Source organism: Vanessa tameamea, chromosome 28, assembly GCF_037043105.1.
Source record: "Vanessa tameamea isolate UH-Manoa-2023 chromosome 28, ilVanTame1 primary haplotype, whole genome shotgun sequence".
NCBI lineage: Eukaryota > Metazoa > Arthropoda > Insecta > Lepidoptera > Nymphalidae > Vanessa > Vanessa tameamea.
The window spans coordinates 5,968,289-5,992,579 of NC_087336.1; the positions used below are offsets into that span (position 1 = coordinate 5,968,289).

The 24,291-nt window shown below is 30.2% G+C and overlaps 1 non-coding gene across 1 annotated transcript; it reads right to left on the bottom strand.

Annotated features, from left to right (window-relative positions):
* Nucleotides 1-7,369: 7,369 nt before the first annotated feature.
* Nucleotides 7,370-7,442, bottom strand: Trnaa-agc (transfer RNA alanine (anticodon AGC)). The gene has a single exon. It is a non-coding gene; the product is annotated as a tRNA-Ala (tRNA).
* Nucleotides 7,443-24,291: the final 16,849 nt, after the last annotated feature.

Consider the following 24,291-nt stretch of genomic DNA (forward strand, 5'->3'; position numbering starts at 1 on the left):
CTTGAGTAAATCAGTGTAATTACAGATAATATAACATTGGATCCAATAGTTGGCAACGCATTGACGTTATGAAAAGTTTACACTATTTAATAAAATCAAAATGTACTTTATTCAAGTAGGCTTTTACAAGCACTTTTGAATCGTCATTTAACAAACTTTATTAAATGAAGCTAGCATCGGTTCGGAATGCAGATTCTACCGAGAATGTTCCTTACTACATACAATTATTATCACTGATTCTATCAAAGTGATCAATGTTACTGTGGATATACATATATATTGTTGTAAATATATTGTGACGCAACAATTCCTACTTTGTTAAAAACATCCCGAAGAGTATCAATATTATATTATCTAGTTCCAAGATTATAAATAGGCCGGAATGCACTCTTTTGTAGTTTAATAGTTAATATCTCGTTTTAGTACTGTACTAGGTTTGAGTCCGGGATCGGGTTATAAAAAAAACGGGTTTTTTTGTCGATAAAGTATTATTATCAACCCGGGGTGTGTTCATTTGCTTCGAGCAAATAGATGGTTCGAGAAAATCTGTTAACAAACAGAGGAGAAAAGGCGCTGAAGTGTTTCGTCGTTTTCTATTTAAATATTTGTATAAATATATATGATAAAACTCAGCTTAGAGATAGACACGATATCTATTTATTTATTTCCGGAAATTTAAAGATATTTCAGATATCATACGTCACTCTGCATATAAAGACGAATGTACAAGCATTAAATTAATTATAGTCCATGAGGCGAAATTGAATTTAAATGTTCAATTGAAAAAATATGTAACACTAAAATCTCATATTCAATACTGAAGTTTTTGATTTATTCATTCGTTGAAGCGACGAAATATATGAAATGCTTTTATTAATTTTATTACTCGAACCGTTAACCAATGATTTCATTATCAATACAATTTTTAATGTTTTTACATGAATTTCGAGCTGATTTATAAATCCTTACTGTTATTGTATATATGGAATATAATTTGATAGTGCCTTGTGCAAGCCCGTCTGGGTGGTACCACCTACTCATCACATATTCTACCGCCAAACAGCAATGTATACTAATATTATAAATGCGAAAGTAACTCTGTCCGTTACATTTTCACGAACCGATTTTGATGAAATTATTAGCAAATTTGAACCCCAAGGTAGGACATATGCTTTTTATACCTAAAACCTACGAAACCACCGTCCCCTTAAACTGAGAGTGAAAATACTAGTTTTATATTGTTGTGTTCAAGTTTGGAGATATATTATCAAATAACATCACAGTTCCTAAGGTTGGTGGCGCATGGGCGATGTAAGGCGACTTACATTTTCCATAGTGCCAATGTCTATGAGCATTGACAACGTATCATCAGGTTGCCTATTTGGATATTTATAAGGTTTTTTTTTCAAATTATTTCTGTATAGTTAAGTTATATAACTGTAATTTGATTTGAGTGCTGAGTCATCAGTTTCGTGCCATTTAATGTTGTAGAATCTAATTTCCACAATGATAAAAGATGCTTATTTAATAAAATATATAATTTATGTAAATTAGTGGAACACAGCAAGTAAGTTACAAGTTCTTCTCAATGAAGTTATCGGATTGAGACGATATCATTGGTCGATAATAATCTATGGTATGTATTATGGATTTGCGAAAAAATCGCGTTTGAACGTCGACGAAGCTATCGGAACTTAAGAATTGAATTAAATAAATAAATTGAATAGCCTAATCCATATTGTAAATTCGAAAGTAGGTCTGCTTGTTTGTTATATTGTCGTTTTAATTACTCAACCAATAGTCCCTGACATAAAATGCTTAGTAGTGCTAGTAGGAACTAGTAAGAAAAGAAAAAAAACGTAAAAATAGTTTTACGTTTTTTTTTTACCTTTAATGGACTTAGCAGTGAATATACAGCCGAATACTTGGGTAAATATTACAAAGATACCAAAGCTCTAAAGCTCACACAGAACAATCCTAAAGCTACTTATCAGTACTGTTACGTGTCTGTCCATCCGGTCATTATTCGGCACCCTTATAGCAGTTACACTGAGCATCCCATATTAAAATCTGTTAAAACATTAAGATTGTGTTCGGGCAAATGTTAAACTAAACGCCAAAATCATGATACTTGTCTTAATATGGTTGAAGATGAAATGAAAAATTTTAAATTTAGGTCTTAAAAAAATATTACTTTTTTTTAATAATAAGTATGAGGTGACTGCCATACTAGATTATACTTACATATAACTAAAAACATCATAAAATAATAATATTTAACAATTAAAATAACTTTAAGTCACTACATTAGGACAAGAAGGTAATATTCAAACAAATGGGCTTTGTTTTCATTATCTAACATATTACGACAATAAACAAGTCGATACTTCAGTCATCCATGACATTCAAGATATTATGCCCCTAACTATAAAGATAAATGAGCTGCATATATCCAACTTACAGGTAAAGTAAATTATTAGAATAAATTCGGACTACAAAATCTATACAGTAACTTGTAATTATCTAATTCCACATAATTTCATACAAGTTTTTTTTTAAAACAACCGATGGAACCGACAACAAATGGAAACCAATACTGATTACATAAATATATACCGATAATGGCCATCATTTGTGAGGGAACAATGCTCTTTTATAGGCCAAGAGTCGACTTCGTTTTAACAAAACAGTTTTAACAAAACGAAATTAAACATTAATTATATTTTTATACTCTTGGGGTCGCTTTATTTGTTTGTGGTTAATGAAATTTTAAGGAGAATGCTTATTAATGTCATCTATTCTTTTTAACGTAAACGTAATTAATGTTAACAAAATTCAGAGAAGTTTCTTGTTGTGGAACTTCGTTTGAAATAAAAAAAAACTTTTTCGTTATAATACTATGGTGTTTAAAAATATATTGGCGCTGATTTTAATAATTTTCAAATAATACGTTGCTTATCGCATTTAAACTAGTTACCTGCTAACAGTAAATTAAATTTTAGTAAAGTTGTATTAATTGTTTGTATTAATTCTACAATACAATCGGCTTATTCGTAGAATTTTAGTAAAATTCGACCAAATATTAGACCGGATTAGTAACGGATTATTTTATAAATAAATATATTCGTCAAAAGACGAAAGCAATTTAGATTGTGTGAGGTAACAATATTAAGCAGAGATTAGGAAGAAAAAGTAGGCCATTTTGTTTCAAACATTATCTTTAAAAAATTTAAATTATAATTTCTCAATAATATTCCGAGAACTTTGAATATAATTTAAACACCTATACTCTATTCCAACCATGACAGGAAAAAGCTAAATAAACAACATTCGACAGCAAATTGACGCGATATCATTGGTCGAGAGCTTGATTAATCTATGATATTCACTATGGTTTTGCGAAAAAATGACGTTTTGAATGTCGACGAAACTGTTGTCGAAATTTTGAAAGTAACATTAAAGTTGAAATAAGTAGTTAAGTATAATAAGTGTTGTATCATAAATAAGTTTATGATTAATATATGTATCGTATATTAATCTTAAACTCTTAGTAGTACAAAATTTAGCTGAATTATTAGTAAATCGTATGAAATACGGAAAGTAAATGTAAAGTTTGTTTATCTTTTTCCTACTTCCATTGGAATAGGCTATATATGTATTTATTATATCATATATACTACTGGGGCTTAATCTCGATCATATATCGTTTATGTGAAATAATTTAAAATTATAACAGTAAGGGTGATTAAAAATCTCAACCTCATCACTTATTGGTAGAAATGTATTAATTTAAGAAAATTAAAATACCAATGACATATTCAAAACTGCAAATATATAGATATGAACAATTATATTATCTTATTCAATGTAAAATACATAAGAAATTTATCAAATAACGCAAACGAAATCGTATTCGAACCAAAGATACGATCATTAATAACTAAACTATTTCTTAACAATTGAAGATTACTCGTCAAATTCAAAACATGCGATCTATTGATGTATATAACAACACAATTACCTTACAAAATGTTTATACACAATTAAAATTTAACCAAACCTAATTTATCAAAACACACAAAGGATACACGATAAATGAACTTGAAAATTCAATAAGGAATGCGTTAAGGGGATTCGTCATCGTCCCTCGGACTATTTTACAATAGATACAAATCAATCAACGTAGATAAAAAGATTCAAAGGATTCTATTAATACAAATTTTTGCATCAATTTCGGAAGTTTATTATATATTATCTATCTATTTAAACAGTTTAGCAAATATATTTTTTGATGATGGCCATACATATAGAACTATAAGACACATTTATTCTATACTTAAGATGTTATGTCTATTGTGCTTGTAATTACACTGGCTCTCTCATTCCCGAGCTGGAACTACCGCCAAACAACTGTATTGCTGTTTGGCGGTAGTATTTATTAATTAAAGACGGTATTGAAATTTCGTAGTTTTAAAAATAAAATATGTTGCGTCACGGGGGATGATGTAAGGATTCTAGCGATACCTACTTCCAAATCGGTTCAGGCATTTAAAAGTTATGGAATAAATAACATGCATACAAAAACCTTAGATTTTTTGTATATTTAGATAATGTCGCACTACAAAAGAACTAAAACGAACGAGCCAATTTTATTGTCTTGGTGAGATTGACAGCTACTCTCGATACTCGCCGAACGTCATAATACTTTAATAATGTGCGTGTGCTTAGTGGCCATCTGTTGACCTCTTTTTTCCACAGATTATCTAGAAATATATATTATCAAAAACGTGAACACTGAAAACATTACACTCTTTTGGGCAGTCGTGTAAATGATAATTAATATTTCCAAATGTTCATACATTATTTATTAATATGGCCAATAAAATCGTTTATTATTTATAAATATATCCCAAGAGATTTGGCGCGTAACTCATTGACATTTCGGGCGCCATTTTGTGAGGTTGACATTTTATCAAAATGTCGACTCGACCATTAAAATTTCTTTTGTAAATATATACGTTATGTTATAATAACAGCGGCTTAATTTGTTATAGTATGTTAAAATGTCAGCGGATTTTAAATATTTAATTGTTATTTTTGAAGTATTGTGAATTAATTTTACGGTTTCAAATAAATGAGATTTGACTTAAAATATATTTAGTTGAGAAATAATAAAGTATTTTATGTACAATATTATTATATTTACATTACTATTACGCCATATTTTATATATCAACTAAACCCACAATATATCTTCAAATAGTATAACAATATTTAAATTACATAACTTGCCTTTTGCCAAATATCAAATAACACTGTATGAGGTACCTATTGTACAGAGGATAATATATAAGATGCAAAATTCCAGATAAATTTTGACAATACCGATCACAAAACCAATAACGAAAATGACCGAACGCATTATCAAGATGCCTCGTTCAATAATTTTAACGGCCGTAAATATAAGCTAGATATTCCAGCTATCCGCCACTAGATGGCGCTACACAAACTATTCCGTCGTCGTCGACTTCGCATAGTTCCCTTTGAATTTATGCCAAAATATGGGGGTTGATAGATATTTCGAAGAGGAAACTTTGCCGAGTTTTGGCGACTGTAGATTAAACTTAACATTGTCCTGGTTGAGCCGGATTGCGGTCGACTTTGATGTCAAAAAGCAACGAAAATTTCGGGAATATAATTTATTTAATGCTCTTGCGGTTAGATAGATATGATGTTTATTATTTTCAAAGTACTATTACAAATATTGCAAATAGCAAGATTATTATACCAAAGGTTTGAAGTTAAGCGATATGAATTTTATATAATAGCATTAATATTACATACAAATCTCATTATTATATTTATATGGCTTGTATATTTAACATAAGGTTTGTAATTGTATGTATATGCAATACATCAATAATGAATCGACGATTTGACTAGGGAATAATAATTATGATAGTGTAATTTATTTTATGATTGAATTGTAACGAAAAATGTTAACACTAGGTTTTTTAAAATAAAAAAAATCTTTCAAATTGACTTCAACATTTCCCTGAATTGAAGAACTGTTTATTTCATTACATAAACCATACACAGTCTAATTATCGTATTGTATAATGTTGATATATCCAGAAACGATTTTCATTAAACCCATGATGTTGATTGTCTACTATTTGAACATCTCTGACATAATCTGTATTACGCAAAGACATTTATAGATAAATAATGTCTACATCCAAAGATTATATTATATTTGATAAAACGCTTCTTATAATGCAAATAAAACAAAAGGAATAGCACAAGCAATTTTGAATCATTTTTAAGGATTCAATTTAAAGCAAACTCTGATTAATCATTTGTATAATAAACCATCAATTTGGCAGAGCCGAGCGTCCCGTGACGGCCACAACAATATCCCTTCCAACTCTCAATAAAATTATATATATTTGTAGTATTCAGAATAATGCTCGTTTTAATTTAAATATTAACAAAATATAAATAACCGTGACTTTTTGGTCATACCAAAAAAGCACAAAAGTGCTTCAAGATATTGGTATGAACAAAAATAATACAGGTTTTAAAATACTATACCCGCCATTTCTGACATTTACACATGTCAAATGTCAAATTTCCCGCCAAATCTCGCTAGCGGGCGTACTTAATCTACCGTGAAAGCTTTGAAATCATATTTGGAATGAAAAATTGTATTTGTTTAATTTAAAAATTATAAAAAAAATGTCCAAATTGCTATTAATGTTTGTTTATTTTTTTGTACTTTTTGAACGATTTTTTGTACCTTTTATACTTTTTGATTAAAAAATATTCGATTGCATAACCTAATATTAGTAGTAGACACTTATCTGACTGAGCGAACTTTAATTTCTACGTTAAAATTAAACATAATATGTAATACAATATAAAAACATCAGTTAGGTTCTGTATATCTTTACTGACATAGAATAATAAATCTAACATATACAAAAATATAAAGTACAACATTTACAAAATAATATTATTTTTTTTAAAAACAAACTTATTATACATAAGTAAAAATATATCTTATCTAGAATTCTATGAATGTATCTCGTGGCGACATCTATCGGTGAATAGCAGAACAAATTTTAAATATACCTCTTAGGATTATCGCTTTTTCTGCTCGAACGCTTCAATGCGTTTTGAAGTGAACAGACACACAAAACAAGTAAGATTGCGGTTTTCTATATTATTACCGACTGAATGCTTCCAATATGAAATGCATAATAATTTTCAACAAATATATCTACTAGCGCCTCATGTGTGAAAACTATGATATATTATTATTAAATAAGAAAAAGTATTACAATTATTTTCAAAATTGGAATTCATTTGGAGGCGCCGGGTATCGATCCCGGTACCTCTCGCATGCTAAGCGAGCGCTCTACCATCTGAGCTACGCCCCCGTTGGGAAGGTTTGCGAAATTATATTACAATATCTATCATTGAATACATTGAATAGTATTAAAACATTACATTGATCAATTTATATATGGCAATAAATATTATTTATATAAATAATATTAAAATAATATTTTTTAAAAAAATCATCTGTTTAAATAATATGTATACAAGAATAGTACACAGGTACATTTATATACATTAACTATGTAAACTATTGTTTTTTTTAATATTATACAAACGTGCAAACATGCTAGGAAACAGATTCTTATTTTTGTAAATTGATTTACAATTTGCTTAAAACCATAACAGCAATAAAAATATACAACATTGATCTCAAAATAAAAAAACAACGAGAATGTCACAACAATAAAACCTCCAATTAAATCATAAGCCCCGATTTCAATTCATAATAATCTTAAAAGATGTTATTGAGAAAGTTTTCATTACGTAAAAATCACAAAATGGCGGTTTCCGAACTCCTCGAACTATTAATTGACGTTTTGAATTATAACCCTTTCAAAACCTCTGAAAGTTTCCTAACTTCGTTCCATACTTGAAATTAATAACCGATATTTTTTTAATTTAATAAATACCGAAGCAAAGGTTTTTGTTTTAAAGTCAGTAATTTACAAGCAATTATTTTATTTTACCTGTCAAATCTTGGATCCAAATTATTCAATTCGATTCTTAGTTTAATGGCTTTTAGTTGTGCCGACAGGGCAGATCCAAATTATAAACATTTATTTATTACTGGTGACAATACAATCCTAGTTTAATAAATGTCATCTATTAATTCTCAACTTGGCTGTATGAAAAAGATTGGTGCTCTATTAAATAATCAAACAAAAAAAAAAAACAATTTGTCACATAAATCAATGTGGATTCGTATGCAAAAGCAAGTATTAATTCGTTATAGAGAAATTTTATTTTTCGTCATAATTGTTTGAGAGTTAATTAAAAATTGTCTCGGTTCTCAATGATGCCAATTAACTGGAGTATTCTTTTTAGGGATTCGCGGAACAAAAGAGAAAACCACTTGATAATATTCTGAATTATAATGTAATTGTGATTAAAATTGAACCATTATTACCATTCGTTAAAAAGTAACATCGTTCGTCTCAATTGGGCCGTGTTATACAGAAAGAAACCAACCCACTGAAGCACTATTAAAAGTTTATTATTTTAAAGACATTTCACAAACTTTTTTTTAAATTTCAAATATTGTTTTTATATTTTAAATCTTAAAAACTTTACATTTCTGGACAATACGGGACGATAGACAATTGTTCGTAAACAAAAAACATAACTTAATTTTTTTACATTTCAAAATGTTCACATTCGTCGCTGAAATATTTCTATGTGAAGGATATAAAGATTTACAGTTTAATCCAAAATATGAGTTTTAGAGTTTTTGAAAACAAAACATATTTCGTTACACACATATCAATGATTTCTATCTTTTATAAAGTTTAAAACCTACGGAACCAGCGATGCGTTTGCGGAACGCACTTCACAATATCCCCATAATCTGTCTGTCCGGGGAGTATAATCCGATTATCTATTTTTTAATTCCCTTTAGTTTTGTAGACGAAATATCCGGAAACAATTTTTAGATAAAAAATATTTTGTCTTTTATTAACCAGTGACATTATATATACCTAATATAGGTATTATATATTGCAACGCTGTATGTACGTCAAATATTTTGAAACATTTTGGACATTTATATTTGTTAATAATAATATGGCAGATATTAACTACGCACGCACAAGTCGGAGGGCGAGATCTAGTTCCCGATATAGAAAATTAGGACGTCTGTCAATATGTTCAGATCTTCTATAATCCGTTATTAATTACTTAGGTACTAAACAGCATTTTAAGTTATCGTAGATCTGACGCAAATTTAGTGACGTAACTGTAAATCTGAAATGGTGGGCGGTAGATGATGAATGTAAAATAACATTTTAAAGACTTATTATAATTATTATTGTCTTTGTTACAGATTAAATATATACTCCAAACTACACAGATGACGCGGTAAGTTTTTTTTTAAACATTACATAACTAATCAATTGTTTACACCAAAAATATTCTTAAAGTATAAGTACTTACCTAGTTTTAAAATAAATTAAACCCAAAAAAAAAACAAATTGATAAATGTCAGAACATATTTGATTTTAAAAATAGAACTTATATAATGTTTTATTATAATATACGTACATAAATAATTTCGAAGCAAAGTATTTAATAAAATTTATACACATAATCAATTATATATTAATATAATTGATTATTTAGTGCACTTCCTGACAAAAAATCTATCATAAAAATAGCGTCGAACAAAAATTAAATCACATTGCAATATGTTAAACTACATTTCAAGGACCGTCAGCGTTTCTCAAACTTATGCTTTTTTTTAACATAAATCAAATATGAATGTCTTATAATGACTCAAAGACATTTTCGTCGTTTGCTTCATCCCCTAATCTTTCTTAACTAGCCGTATTCATAAAAGTGTCCGCCACAAATAATCCTCACAATTATATACATCAATACTGAATATGTTATTTATTTTATTAAAAAAAAAAGTAAGGGTAGAAATATATTATAAAAATTAGTTACATCAAGTTTTATAAAATAATTTATTATTTACATCAGAAAGACAATATTAACATATATATCAGTGTTAAACAGTTAGCATAAAACACATTTTTATTCCTTCACTTATCAGCGCCGTTACACGTGTCGGTCTGTCCGTCCGGCCATTACTCCGCTGCTATCAACCCTAATAACAGTTAAACCCCTCTTTATTAAAAGCGGTTTCAGCATTAAGATTTTGTTTTATTAAGGCAAAAGGTCCGAAGCAATTTTTTTTCTATACACGAATTGAAAATAATTTGATTTTCAACTAGGGCCTTTTTATACTTATACTTATCATTGGTTATAGTAGTAGTTCCTCAGTTTATAATAATTTTTAAATTAATACATGTTGCCCATAAGAACGTAAAAGATACTTAGTTTTATAAAAATCTGTAGCTTCAAATGTCAAGTAGCATACATATAAATTGAAACAGATATGAGATACATAAGGATAATTTTAGCAATGTAAATAATAATCTTATTATGTATGTGTACTACGTTACATGCGTACGTAAAATACCTGATGTAATTGCTTGGCCGTTCTTGTTTAATTTTAGACACTATCACTAAAATCCGCAAAAACATGTAGCATAGTCTAATTATTCAATCTACCATTTTCATTATAGTTGAATCAAAGCAACACAAAGGGCACACGTCCCCGAACTATGTAATATTGTGTACCTCCAAATTCATTGGCTTACGTCACACAGTAGGTACGTACCTATGAGAATTTCATTAGAGGGAAAATATCCCAGCTTTACCTTAGGGTGACTACACACGAGAGACTAGACATATTTTCGTCTGAGCTATGCAATTATTATTGTCTTAGGCCTGTCGGCTTGAGTGAAATATTTTCAATCATTTTAACCAATATTGCATCATGCTTGTGCTTATTATTAAGCCTATCCAATATAAGGTGTATATACAACACCTTAAGATATCTATATTATGCCTCATTTAAAGCTACATTATCAATAGAAAAGTCAACTTATATGTGAAAGAATAAGTTTCTCAAATACACATAACATTATTATCAGAAGGTTTCGTGAGCGTTTATATTTTTAACAAAACTAATTATATCATGAATGTCTGTAATATAAGGTATATTACAGACATTCATGATATAATTAGTTTTTAAGATAGAGTAAATCATGGTATTATTAAAAAGGTTATTTTTCAGTTTATCGTTGATTCATGATTCCCATTTTGTTATATTGAGGCGATTAGTTCTTTAATCTACTATTAAGTATGCAAAATGAAATTTGAAAACAGAAGAGAAACAATTCACTTTATTAATATAAAAGATCCTTTTAAATTAAGATTTTATGATATATAACTCACCCAAAGAAAAATTACTATTTGTTAATTTCATTATTAAAAATAAGCGTATGAATTATTGCCTTAAAAAATTACATTCATTCGAATGCGTTTAAATGTAAATTGTTAATGTTCCAACAATTAAAAAAAAAAAATTGTTGCATATTTATTGCTATAAAATTCTATAATTTGAGTTGAAATTATGTGAAATGACCATTAATGCAGCATAATTTTCTTCATCTCACTTATCACAGTCAGAAATTCATAAAGTTTAAGGTTCGTCTATTAACAAATGAGTCTTAAAAGGCACTAAAAATAGTTTTATTTCCCTTGGAGTACAAATGCATATCCATAAGGGTACATTACGCCTTATGAGTTACAAAACACCGCCTGAAACAAAGTGACGCATTAAAAGATCATACTCATTGTGATGAGATCTGGGTCGCAGTGTGTGGTGTAATGTTCATTTCACGGCGATATCTACAATCGCTACCATTTCCCACAAATATAAAAAGCAGAGTAAATGTGTTATAGGAAATATTATTTTAACGGTTTTAAAATCGATACATATATCTTCCTTATAAAATTTTAATAATAACGAATATGGAAACTAAATTGTTTTTTTATTTTATTTAATATATAAAAAGCCAAGTTTTATCTTTAGAACATAATGCACATGCAATATTTTACTTTATTTAAATGATTGATGCAGAGTATTCTATCTTAGCCAAAGTATACTTGAAGTTTGAGCTATACAAATAAAGATTGTTATATAAAAAGCAACATTGTTAAGCTTGAGTGGTTTTAGGGGTAGTACATTTCCGCTAAAACTATAATTTTAGACCACGCGCCATGATTCCACCCAAGAGCGTAATTATAGTCGCTTTTGCCTGCCAACACAGTATTTGCATTACTTCACGTTGAAATTTCCAAGTCACAATGCTGAAACTGAAAAAAAAAATTACGTTTTCAAGCCGTTTACGTGGTTCACGGTGCGCTGGGTACGGTGGAGTTTTGAGTGATTATTAATTTGACGTTTGATATTACGGCTCGGTTTCGAGTAGACTAAATTTTTTTAGTTTGTTTACGGGTGGTTAATTAAAGGAAACTGTAACAACGCTGCACAACTTTAAGTTAATTAGTTTCGAAATCTGAAATATTAAACAATGAAATACTCTTGACTGTAAGCAGTCGTAACTTTTGATTTATTTCTTTTTATTTATCTTTATTAATCATTTCAAAAGAAATAATTCTTAATGAAAACATACTCATACCAAGCATGAGATTCGCTCAAAATTCCAAAAACGAAGTATTATCGCTGTGTAAAGTGATATAAAAAACGGAATTCTAACATTTAAAAATGGATCAAAAGACTGAAAAATTGTCTCTTAAACTTCTAAATGCCCCATTGAATAAAAACTTTGTCATGTTTCAGAAACATTTAAGTGTCTTCCCCTGTCAGTGGTTACAATGGTTACTAAGGAGGAATCTTTTTTATCTTTTGAGCCTGAAAAAATGGATCGCAACACTTAAAATAATATTATTTTTTCTATACTATATAAAAATAAAATTGATCTAAGATGCATTTACTTCTTCGAATAATTAACAAATCTGTTTTTATATCTACAATACTTCATTTTAATTTACATTTAATTTCAGAATGGTAACATTTATGAAATTATAAAATAACATTTTTACTTTGGTGATTGTAATAACTCTGTTGACAGATGGATGTCTTGGATAAACGAAATATTTTACATTAAGGAATGTTAACCTAAATATTTGTTATAGCACATCAAAAGATGTGTCTCGCGAAATGTTAAATTTATTTCACAAACAAGACTGTCAACGCAGTTGATGATTATGAAATAAAAATTTAATATTTATACGAAAATTCTATTTACTTGAATATTAGTGCATAAATTTTACCTATACACTTAACATATATTTGGCGCATTTAGATTAAATTAATAAGTCCGTGTTTGAAGTGTTCCTTATACAAATTACTGGTATTAGTGATAAAACGTTTATTCGGACTATATACATGAACTCAAAATTAATCTAGTTGTTTATTAAATATTTGCCAAAATACCATACTGTTTACAATAAAAATAGTTTGAACTAAAAGTCACTATATGATACTACTGAATAGAATTGCTATGCTTTTAATTACATAATGGTTTCAGAACCACTGACCGCTCTATTACAAGCTTCTGGAAAAAGAACGCCATTGGTTGGTTGTATACGCGCCTAGTGACTATCAATCGTAGAGCGCTTAAACCGCTTAACAATTGTACATTTATAGCAGAATTATTATTATTATAAAAATATTTAATAAAAATACATGTAACAGGCATAATTTATTTTCAATAAAAATAATAGGATCATACGAAAATAAATAATTTAAAATAATGAAATAGCGTGATTAACAATATACTTATCAATTATTCTAAAAAAAAAAAAAAATATGAGGAGAATATATTAAAAATTTTCGAGCGCTACAAGCGCTTTAGTATCACGAAACTAAATTCCTCCCTTCATCTATTTCTGTCATCATTCACTCTTTTCGTTCAAATCATGCCATGTCAGTTTGAAACAGCGCGATTTCAGTGATACTCGTTTCATATAATATTATGATTTGAATAAATATTTACAGTAAACAATATTTGTTTAACATTATAAAAGTTTATTATAATATTTCTGTTAAATTTCGGTGTTGAAACGTTGTAAATATGATTACTTTTATCTTATTAGTGTCAAGATTTTGGCGGTTAATAGTATTGCGTTTTGTTTCATAATGGCGGATTTTTATCTCGTGTTTTATATTGAATAAAATGGTGAGTTATCTTTTTTATTTAAAAACATTTTAATGTCCACTAAATTGTTTTTTTACAATATCATTTTGTTCGTAATTAAATTGATGATATATGATAGTAATATTTGTATAAAAAAACATTGTCATATAAATTTTGTTAATTTTAAAAACTAAGTTCTTGTCATTTATTAAATCTAATGTTCATTTCATTCAGGAATCATTGCTTAGCCTAAATAACTAATATTATTTAGCATCTCACTCACAAAGAGAAAGGACTATCAAAATATGTACAGTAATTTTCGTTTATACCACAAAAATATTTTAATAATAGACGCGTGTTTTTACGGAAATCACTTAAAAATGACATTAAAGTTTTATTAAAACTGGGTTAATAATATTTGGTGTTAACGGCGATGTGTAAAAACATCGTTTTATAAATGATAACGATTTTTTCACATTAAACATGACTGACATGTTTTCCACACCCTAAAGCCACTCCTATCCATTAAATACTATCTTTATGTAAAGCAATACTAATAAAGTACTATTACACTATTAGTGCATAACCCGACATACTGGACAGGGATAATAAATATCTGAAGTTTTGTACATAGGATTAATGATAATGTTACAAGCATAAAAAAAAAGTTAGCACATACTTTACGAATAAAATGATGACTAACCATAGATCAATATTATAAGATTTAAAAAGTTATTTAAAAATATTGTTTCGGTTTTACATTATTTAAATAATTGGTAAACAATTAATAATAATAATATAATAAAATTTACTGTTATTTTTGAACAGAAGCATGTTTAGGAAAATGTGATCGCACTTTCGTCCTACTCTGAAAATTAAAAAATAGGCAGTTATAGTTTGTATGATGTAATACCAACAGTATAAGGCATACTGTAGGATATCATTCACTTTGTTGGCCCTCCCTATCATCAGAACCAAGCGCTTTGCAAACTCTAAATAATGTGCACAGCTAATTTACACAGTTTTGAAATTTATACGGCGTCTGTATTTCCGGACTGTTTAGCCCCTAATGCCTATGTATCTTCAATCTGCATTTAATATGTTTGTCTTCTGACATTGCGGCCAAGACTTTATAAAATAATACCTTTGCCTATTCCAAGAAAATAAAAAGGAAACTTTGTGACTGTCAAACTTGTTAACGTATTCCTAGTGTTAATTGTAGCGCTGCGTAGCTGCTGCATGACCTCATTGTTTCAAACGATTCAAATTTCAACCAATCAATTTTATTTATTGTTGTATGAATTCTGTCATGGACTTTGTGCTGTCGAGGTACAGATGTGTGATTGGACTTGGGCACGCTTCACCGGCACAGTTTGCTTTATAGTTTTTAAAATGGGCGTGGCATCTAACAGGCACTTTCAAATATTAACCATCTCTTACATCGCCAATGTGCCAATCACGAGAACTAAGTTATGATATGTATGTCCCTCCTGTGGTAACACTAGGTCACTTACCCTTCAAACCAATACTGAGTAATGCTGGTTGGCGGCACAGAGTAAAAATTTAAAAGTAAAAAATCTTTTATTTCGTACAAATTATGACACTAACGTCATTGTTTTAATTGACTTGATTAATTTAAAAGACGTAAAGTAGGAAACGATTAGTCTTAGTTCATGGAATATTTATAATGATAAACATACAAATAACACTAATTTATGTTACAATATATCTTTAGAAGTGTGGTAAAAGTTAGAAGTGAGCTTAAATCATTATTCAATTTAAATGCGTCGTGGCTGACTAATAAATAAATAACTTTGTTTTATGCGACCGCCATATTGAACGCCATTTTAATTTTGACATTTTTCGCAAGCCTGCCAAGCGGAATAGTTCGAATGTTTAATTTCAAAGTTAGAACGCGAACGAACGACTCGCACGTCCAAAATCGTGTCAGCGATGTTAGGGATTCTTTTTTTGAATTTATGGAATTCTATCATATGTTTAAAGTTATAGAGAATTAAAGTCATCCAATTTTTGGACGCAGAAACCATTCAATCAGATCATTCGTTCTGAATTTTAATTCGGTCTTATGCGATGAACCGTGACTGTTCTGTTTAGTGTTAATGAACTGTAGAATATAATTTAGTGTTTTGTTAGTATTAGCTAAACCCTGGCTTTGCACGGCTATAATATATATCATCATATTTCAACAAATTAACGCAAAATCTCAATGAATTCACCTAAACCAGAGTGAATGAAGCACTTCACGTAGTTCTAGTTTATCGTTTTGACGTTGTCTTGACTATAATACATTTTGGACATTTATTGCACTCTTTCTGTGTCCCTCTAACAAGCGTGCCAATTTCACGGCGATCGATTGAAGCGTTGAGGCGTGAAGACAAATATTCAATTTGCCATTTGAAATATCTGTATTTAAAACATTGTCAAAGTTTTTGTGGAAAATACAGTAACTTTAGAAAATTTGATAATTATTGAACATTTAATTATATCGCTTATTGAGAATTTAATTTATAATAAGGCTTGTGAGTCCAAATTGCCGTTCAAGAATTAATTATTATATTCATAAGTTTAGGACAATGTCTGAAATTCAGTGAGAAAATTCGGTTAAAAAGTTATATAATACGCATTAAATACAATTAATTGTAAAAATAGGGAAATATCATGCCCAAAAGGGCATGCCCATAAACCAATAATTCTCGTAGTTAGTCTTGCAATACAATTTTTCGATAACAATAAAATACGAGTAGGTAGCAACATTTCTGATGTTTGTAGTTTAAGGTAAATGAAGAGATTAAAAAAAAAACTTGTAATATATATTTTGAACTAGTAATTTGTATGTCTACTAATTTCCGCTCATCTACGCTGGCGTGTGTATGTTACCCTATGTTCCTTGCTGTACCCTTGACTGCATGTATGAAAAAATTCATAATGATCGGCTTTGACAAATTTAATTACAATCTTTTTAGTAGCTATGAGGTAACAGGAGAGTTACTTGTACATTTATTATTTTGTTATAGATGTAGAGCGTTTGTCTGTCCGCGCGAATCTTGTTCAAACATCACCAATACCCCGAGCCCCCATATTCAATTACCCATTGAATGCCCGCACGGTTCCCATGGCGTATTGTCCCAAAATCGACCCACGTGCGGGGCAGATGTTGCGTAGGAGTTTATTTTTTTTGTACCATAGGATGACCATCGCTTACGGTTTTCTATGGACTAGTCTCAAACGATCTTTAATCGTTTGTTTTTTTAAATTATATATGTTTATTGCGTGAAGTCACAATTTCATGCAGGATCTGTTCATTTAATTGTATTTGTTAATTGGTGATAAAATAATAATAACTGCCAATTAATAAAAGTAGAATCTTACATTCCGATCCAGTGGTGATTGTACAATTGATTTGATATCGTTTGGTTTAATATTATGTGTAGAAACTCACTTTGCTTTTTGAATAGTGCATATTCTTTTAGACGTATCGTATATAGAAAATATACGTGTATACGTATATATAAAAAAAAATCTTCATCAATCAAAGTTCTTCATATTCCGTTTAGGAGGAGGGATTAGGCCTTTATAACTTCACGATATATGTTTAAAATACAGGATGCATATATCGTGCAATCTACGAAACGCGGACGAAACCGCGCGGCAAAGCTATTATCTAACAGAAATAGTAAAAATTTCGTCTACAGTAGTTTCGAATCAGTAAATTACAAGAATTCTCAAGTTAGCTTGAAACTTTTTATAAAAAGTAGTTTTTTTTTTGTTTTTTTTTTTTCGAACCGAGAGATTTATTTTTATCAACAGAACTCGTGCCTTCAGAGACCCACTCTAATTAAAGTTATCTAATTGCAGTACAAAAGTTATCATTCCGTGTAAAGTATTCTTGAAATCAGTGGTCGGTTTAAAGTTTTACGAATCGGAATTAATTATTCCCTGGATGCTAAAGTTTTTCCACTTTGAATCTTGTAATATAATCACTCTGTGATAAATTAATTTTAGTTGAATTTTAATGGTTTTTAATGATGAAGTTTAAATTGTTAACATCGAATCGCCTTTAATAGTCAAAGTCTGGTCGATGTTACCAATTTAAATCAGTACTTTTTTTAAAACCTTGCTTAGATGTTAATAGTCTTCAAAAACTAAATTTGACTATGAAACGCATGAATGTCTAGAATAGAGATATTATAGGAGATGAGGATGACGATATCTTCTGAGTGGCCTAAGTGTGTTTTAATTTTGACGCCCCGTGTATTTTTTTTTTTTGAATAATTAACAATAATAAATACTAGCCAAACTGGACAGATGTTTTGTCTGTAATTGTGAATAAATTATTTTCGTAATGGCGATCGCTTAAACGTTGTAGAAGCTGATGAACTGCAGATTTAGTAGTGAGTTACGACAGTGGTTTATAAAAAAGCATTCACATGATATATTTACACGTAGTGTCGACTTTAACGTGAACCGTCTAACAATGTAAGTTTTTAATTATCTATTTAAATTTCGGAATGTAGATTCTACTATGAACCGACAAGAAACTCAACAGTTATTGTTTCCTATTTAAGAAATCCTTGAAATTAACGTGTACTATATTTGAATGCTTTTTTGTTATTTATATTATTAATATAAACAAATATGCCGTATTGATTAGGGTTTTTTTTTTTAAATTTAATATAGTCTTCTAAACGTCAGTTTAATGGTCACCACACACGGGCATGCTTATCTACAGTTTGAACAACGACAGATGTATAGCATCCGTACAACAAAAATCCCTATTCCTTTATTCATTTTAATTTGTTGTAATTCTGCTGTACAATGCTAGAGCGAGACGGTGTTGCGTCTCTCTCTCTCTCTCTCGAGTAGATTTGTTCGTGATTTTGAATTACAACAGTGGATAATACAAGTGCTGTAGGTTTTATTATTATTATCTATGTTAAAGTTGCTCTGGTAATTGAATGAGTGAACGAACGAATAGAGGACCGGAATATGATGTGTTACCAATTGGTTGTTATTTTGGACTTAAAGTTGCCGTTGTAATTTAATGAATGGATGGACGATCGGATAGATTTTTTTTTGTCTTATTAGTACTTAATGCATTTATTGTTTCTTTTAAAATCATAGAGTGTGTTGGTTAAATATAGCGATTCATTTCTTAACCAATTCCAAGTCATCAAATAAGAGGCACATATGTTGGTGTTCTTGGACACTCAGTTAAAAGGTTTTTTATTTAAAGGCCTGTACACAAACATTAATTCGATGTCGTAATCCGATGGGACCATACGACCGTTGATAGTTGATTCTTCTATCCCTCCAGAAAGCTATAGAATTCCAATACTGGACATAACCTTAGCCTCCCTTAAAAACGTGCCTTGTTCCCCTTTAAATCTAACCGTCCATCTTATTCGGTAGCGTACTGTAGATACTTTAGTTGAATGCCCTTCTTCAGCAAAATTACTCTACGTTTATATAATATAGTATCACCAAAGTTGCCCCTCTCATTTCCTTCCCACTAAGTTCTCGATTTCAGGAATTTTGGCTGTGCATTTAGTCAGTTATTACAATATATTTTTTATGCATAGTTTAATTATACTAAGTACATAATAGGTTTCAGCGCTGTCAAGTCAAAAATGACATCATATATATATGTATATATGTATAAATAACTATGTTTAAACATTAGCAGACTGTAGAGTAATCAAACAGATGTTACGATCGTGCTACGTCACTGTTGATCTGTGAAAAAACAGACGCTCAGCTATTTCATTGAAACAAATATATATTTATTGTGTTTAATACATATTTTTTTATCATTTTTCAATTTGTAACTATATATGTAAATCCGTATATATGAACGGTCTTCGAATATATAATATATTAGTTACATGGTACAAAAAGTAGCCTATAGGGTCCATATAGAATAGATTATAAAAATGCGTTGTACTAATACTTGTTGACTTCCAGGTAGAACATATTATATACATATATAATTGTATTTAACTAACATAACTTTGTATATTAAATGTTGAAAAAGAGTAACTGCTGAGTTTCTTCTCGGTTCTTCTCGGTAGAATCTACATTCCGTACCGGTGGAAGCTTCGCTTAATATAGTCCTGTAAAATGACGATTCAAAAGTGCCTGTATATTTTGTTTTTTTTTTTTTGTATCAAATTTCATCAAATTCGGTTCACTGATTTACTGCGAAAGCGTAACAGGCAAACATATACATAGACAGATACATTCAATATTAAAATCTCTAACTAGATTTAATACTTTTTTAATAAAATTGACTCATTATTCTATACTATCTAAATGAAAGAGTAGCTTACTGTTAATATTCGTTGATGTTTATATAGGACACATATGTATAATTGTATATGTCTAGCGACCAGCTCCAGCTTCGTAAGGGTTCAATTTATTAATCTCTGAAGTGATATGATATCAATATAATGTATATAGTATATATACCTATGTATATATAAAAATCTTAGAATCGAATCAGTAGTTCCTGAGATATTAGTATAGATTATTATATGAAAAACAGTTACTATTAAGTTTCTTGACGGTCTAATCAACATTCCAAGATTTTGAAATCTTGTGAAATGACCATTCAAAAGTACTTTTAAGGGTTTATTTGAATTCGAAAGTATTTCGTTTTAGATTTTTGAATTAGTTGGATAAAACCCGGTTATTCTACAGGTGTTGTAGGTCTGCTACTAAATATAATACAATCAATTGTAGTTTATAACGAGCCGCGTATGTTTGAATCAATTTTATTAATTGTATAATACAGTCGCGTACAGTGTGTCTGATAGCGCGGCCTTCACTCGCTGATAACCCGATAACAGATAAACGCCGAGGGCATTGTCGAACCTTGCCTATGAAACGGGCTGGAGTAATTTTGTTATTTAAAAAAAATTAAATTAACGTTATCCTAAATGATATTGTGATTGCGGCGCCTTAGTTACTCAACGATCATGAAATTTTGTATACAGTATATGTATGTATGTGTGTATGTATGTATGTATAGAATGTGTGTGTAAGGTGTACGGAACAGTATATAGGGTTAATAACACCTAACACGTGGGCAGGAAGATAGTTTTCTAAGTATTTGTAAACGTAAATTAACTCTGTCTGCTTGGTATGGAATCACGACTAAAACGCCGATATTTTTACCTAGAGCGAGGTAGACTAGGTCTAGGAAATAGATGAGGACAGGGTTTTCGATGGGGGAAAATTGGCGAATAGACTGATGGTGTCACAAGATGGTGTCACCGAGAACAGTCATTACTACCAATTTATAATATTTAAATGAACTAAACCAATTATTATAACGTATGGATACTGTTATTGTACGTGACTTGATTCGAGACCATTTATCGTTATTTTATAGATACCCGGGTTCTGGGGGTTCCCTCGGGGTATTTATTTACCCTTCCTCGATAACGATCGGAAAATTTTTGAGATCGTTTTAACATCGGAACTGCCGTGCTCCACTCGTGATCTGACGGAGTGAGATCACTCTCAACACCTGAAGAGCTAGACACTAGAGTGTAGTCTAGTACTAGAGCACTGAATCCATAAGGCATAGATGTTGATGATTTTATCCAGGATAAAAAAGTTTACATAAAACACCGGTCCATATACTATCTCTATGCGAAGAATAGTTAATAGTAGAGCTTTGTGCAAACCTTTCTGGGGGGTACCAACCCCCTACCACACGTTAAGCAACGAAACAGCAATACTAAAGTATTGTGTTCCACTTTGACGGCTGAGTGAACCAATGTAACTTCAGGCACTTAACATCTTAGTTGCCAAGCTTGGTTGGTTGGCGATGTAGGTAAGGAATGATTAATAGTATTAAAAGTGCCACTGTCTAAGGACTTTGGTGACCACTTACCATCTACACACTTTTATAAAGAATAACAAATTGAAAGTCGGTTGTAATGCTTATTGAACATACCTGAGATTTTATGCTGACCAGGTTGTTATTGTAATACAATATACACTTGATTTAAATAGTGTGTTGTTGTGTTATGTTCCTAGAAATTATTGTTTGGTATTGTATAATATATATACTATTGAATAGGTACCTAATGTTGCCTTACGATATTGTTCGTTACAAGCTTTGCAGCGGTTTTATTCAACTTCGATTCCATTGAAATTTCTTTGTTCGATACTAGATTCTGATCGCGTCTTTAGGGGGTGGTGGTTACCACATACCAATCTTTAGGCTTCGCACGGGTGCTTTATTAATAAAGAATATGATAGAGTACTCAGGAATCATTTAGCTTTCTATCAGTGATTTTTCTTAGAATTTGATCATTAGTTTCAGAGATTACTCTCTATATATAAACAAATAAATTTCACCTCTGTATAATATTATTATTATTAGTATATATATGGAATAGTTACTGTCTCTTGTGAGATGTGAATTTGATTTTTTTTTATTTAATAACGCGTTTAAATCCCCGGTATATTTCAGTAGTCGATTAAAAATGTACAGAATCTCAAAGACTTACTGCACTTCAGCGTTTTACAATAGGTTTTAGCGGTCACAGCCGTCAGTGTCGCCTGGTCGGACCCCTCGCCATAACGTCAGAGGAGCACCCTCGCACTACACAACTGTAAACTCTATCATCATATAAATAAAGCTCGGAATACGTTGGAAGTTTGCGGTATAAATCCACAGCATCCCCATACGGCTAAGCTCTCAAAAGATCGATTCTTCAGTTACAAAGTCAGTATCCGTCTTGTTTGTAGACTGGTCGTAAGATTCGATCCGGTCGTGTTGATTGTTGAGTTAGTTGTCAACGGATTTGCGGGGTTTATAAGAAATATACACGATGGCTTCCTTTTTACTGAATGACTTGATGACAGGGCTCGTTTAATTTGATAATGGATGTGTATGCTTGGTGGTACGGTCTGGGTAGGTACCACCCACTCATCAGTTATTGTATCTGTCGTCGAACACAAATACTTGGCACTGCTTTGTTGCGGTTTGAAGGGTGAGTGAGCCAGTGTGACTACAGGCACAAGGGACGTAACATCTTAGCTCCCAAGATTGGTGGCGCACTGGCGATGTAAGGAATGATTAATATTTCTAACTGCGCCATGTCTAGGGGCGGTAGTGATCACTTAACATCAGGTGGTTCAATTGCGGTCCGCCTATCTATTACATAAAAAAAAAGTATAGTTAATAGAAAAAAGACCACTTATGATTCGTTTTTGAACGACTTCGTACGGGTAAATTTCATATAAAGTGGTATGGGAACGGTACCCCCCCCCATTTTAACTCCTTAAAGATTAAATTTTCAAATTTCTTTTGTTAGCGTTTGACGTTAGAAAGCTATGTCCCGTTATTATTTCTGATGATATATATCAGTAAAGATATATATCATGAGATTAATTGTAAATAATGTAGGTTATAATCTATACAGATTAACAACTAGTTAGATGCTAGTCGGTTCTTTGTAGAATCTATAGTTTGTATCTCTTAGCTGTACGATTCATTTTATATTCTGTTTGACGATACAAAAGTACTTCTAAGAGCCTACTTAAATAAACAATACTCTGATTTTGTACGGATTTCGCAATGAAACTATTGAGATACAGATTTTCTTTACGTCTTATGTAATAATTAAACCAAAGAAAAGAAATTTCAAGCTTAACTGGAAGATACTTGAAAATACAAATATTAATTAAATTCTTCTTACCTCCATAATTCTCTCCAAGACTCCCTGGTGGGGAGTATTATCCACTTTAATAAAAAATCGCTCCGTCAGCCCATTGCACGTCTATATTTAACATATTCACTCTATTATAGACGACGTCTGCCCTTTATAATCTTAAAAATGTAAAATTATATTATGATATATTTATGTAACTATGTCTTAGTAGTACAAAGTTTGAGTTATGTACTTTAATTCGATGTTAAATTGTATATATTCAATACTAAACGTTTATTTTGTTAATTAAATACTGAATAAAAAAAAACTGTTAAAAGAGAACAGAAATCATTTGAATTAAGAACTTTGTAAATATAAACTATTTACGAAATTTAAAAAAGGGAATATTAACG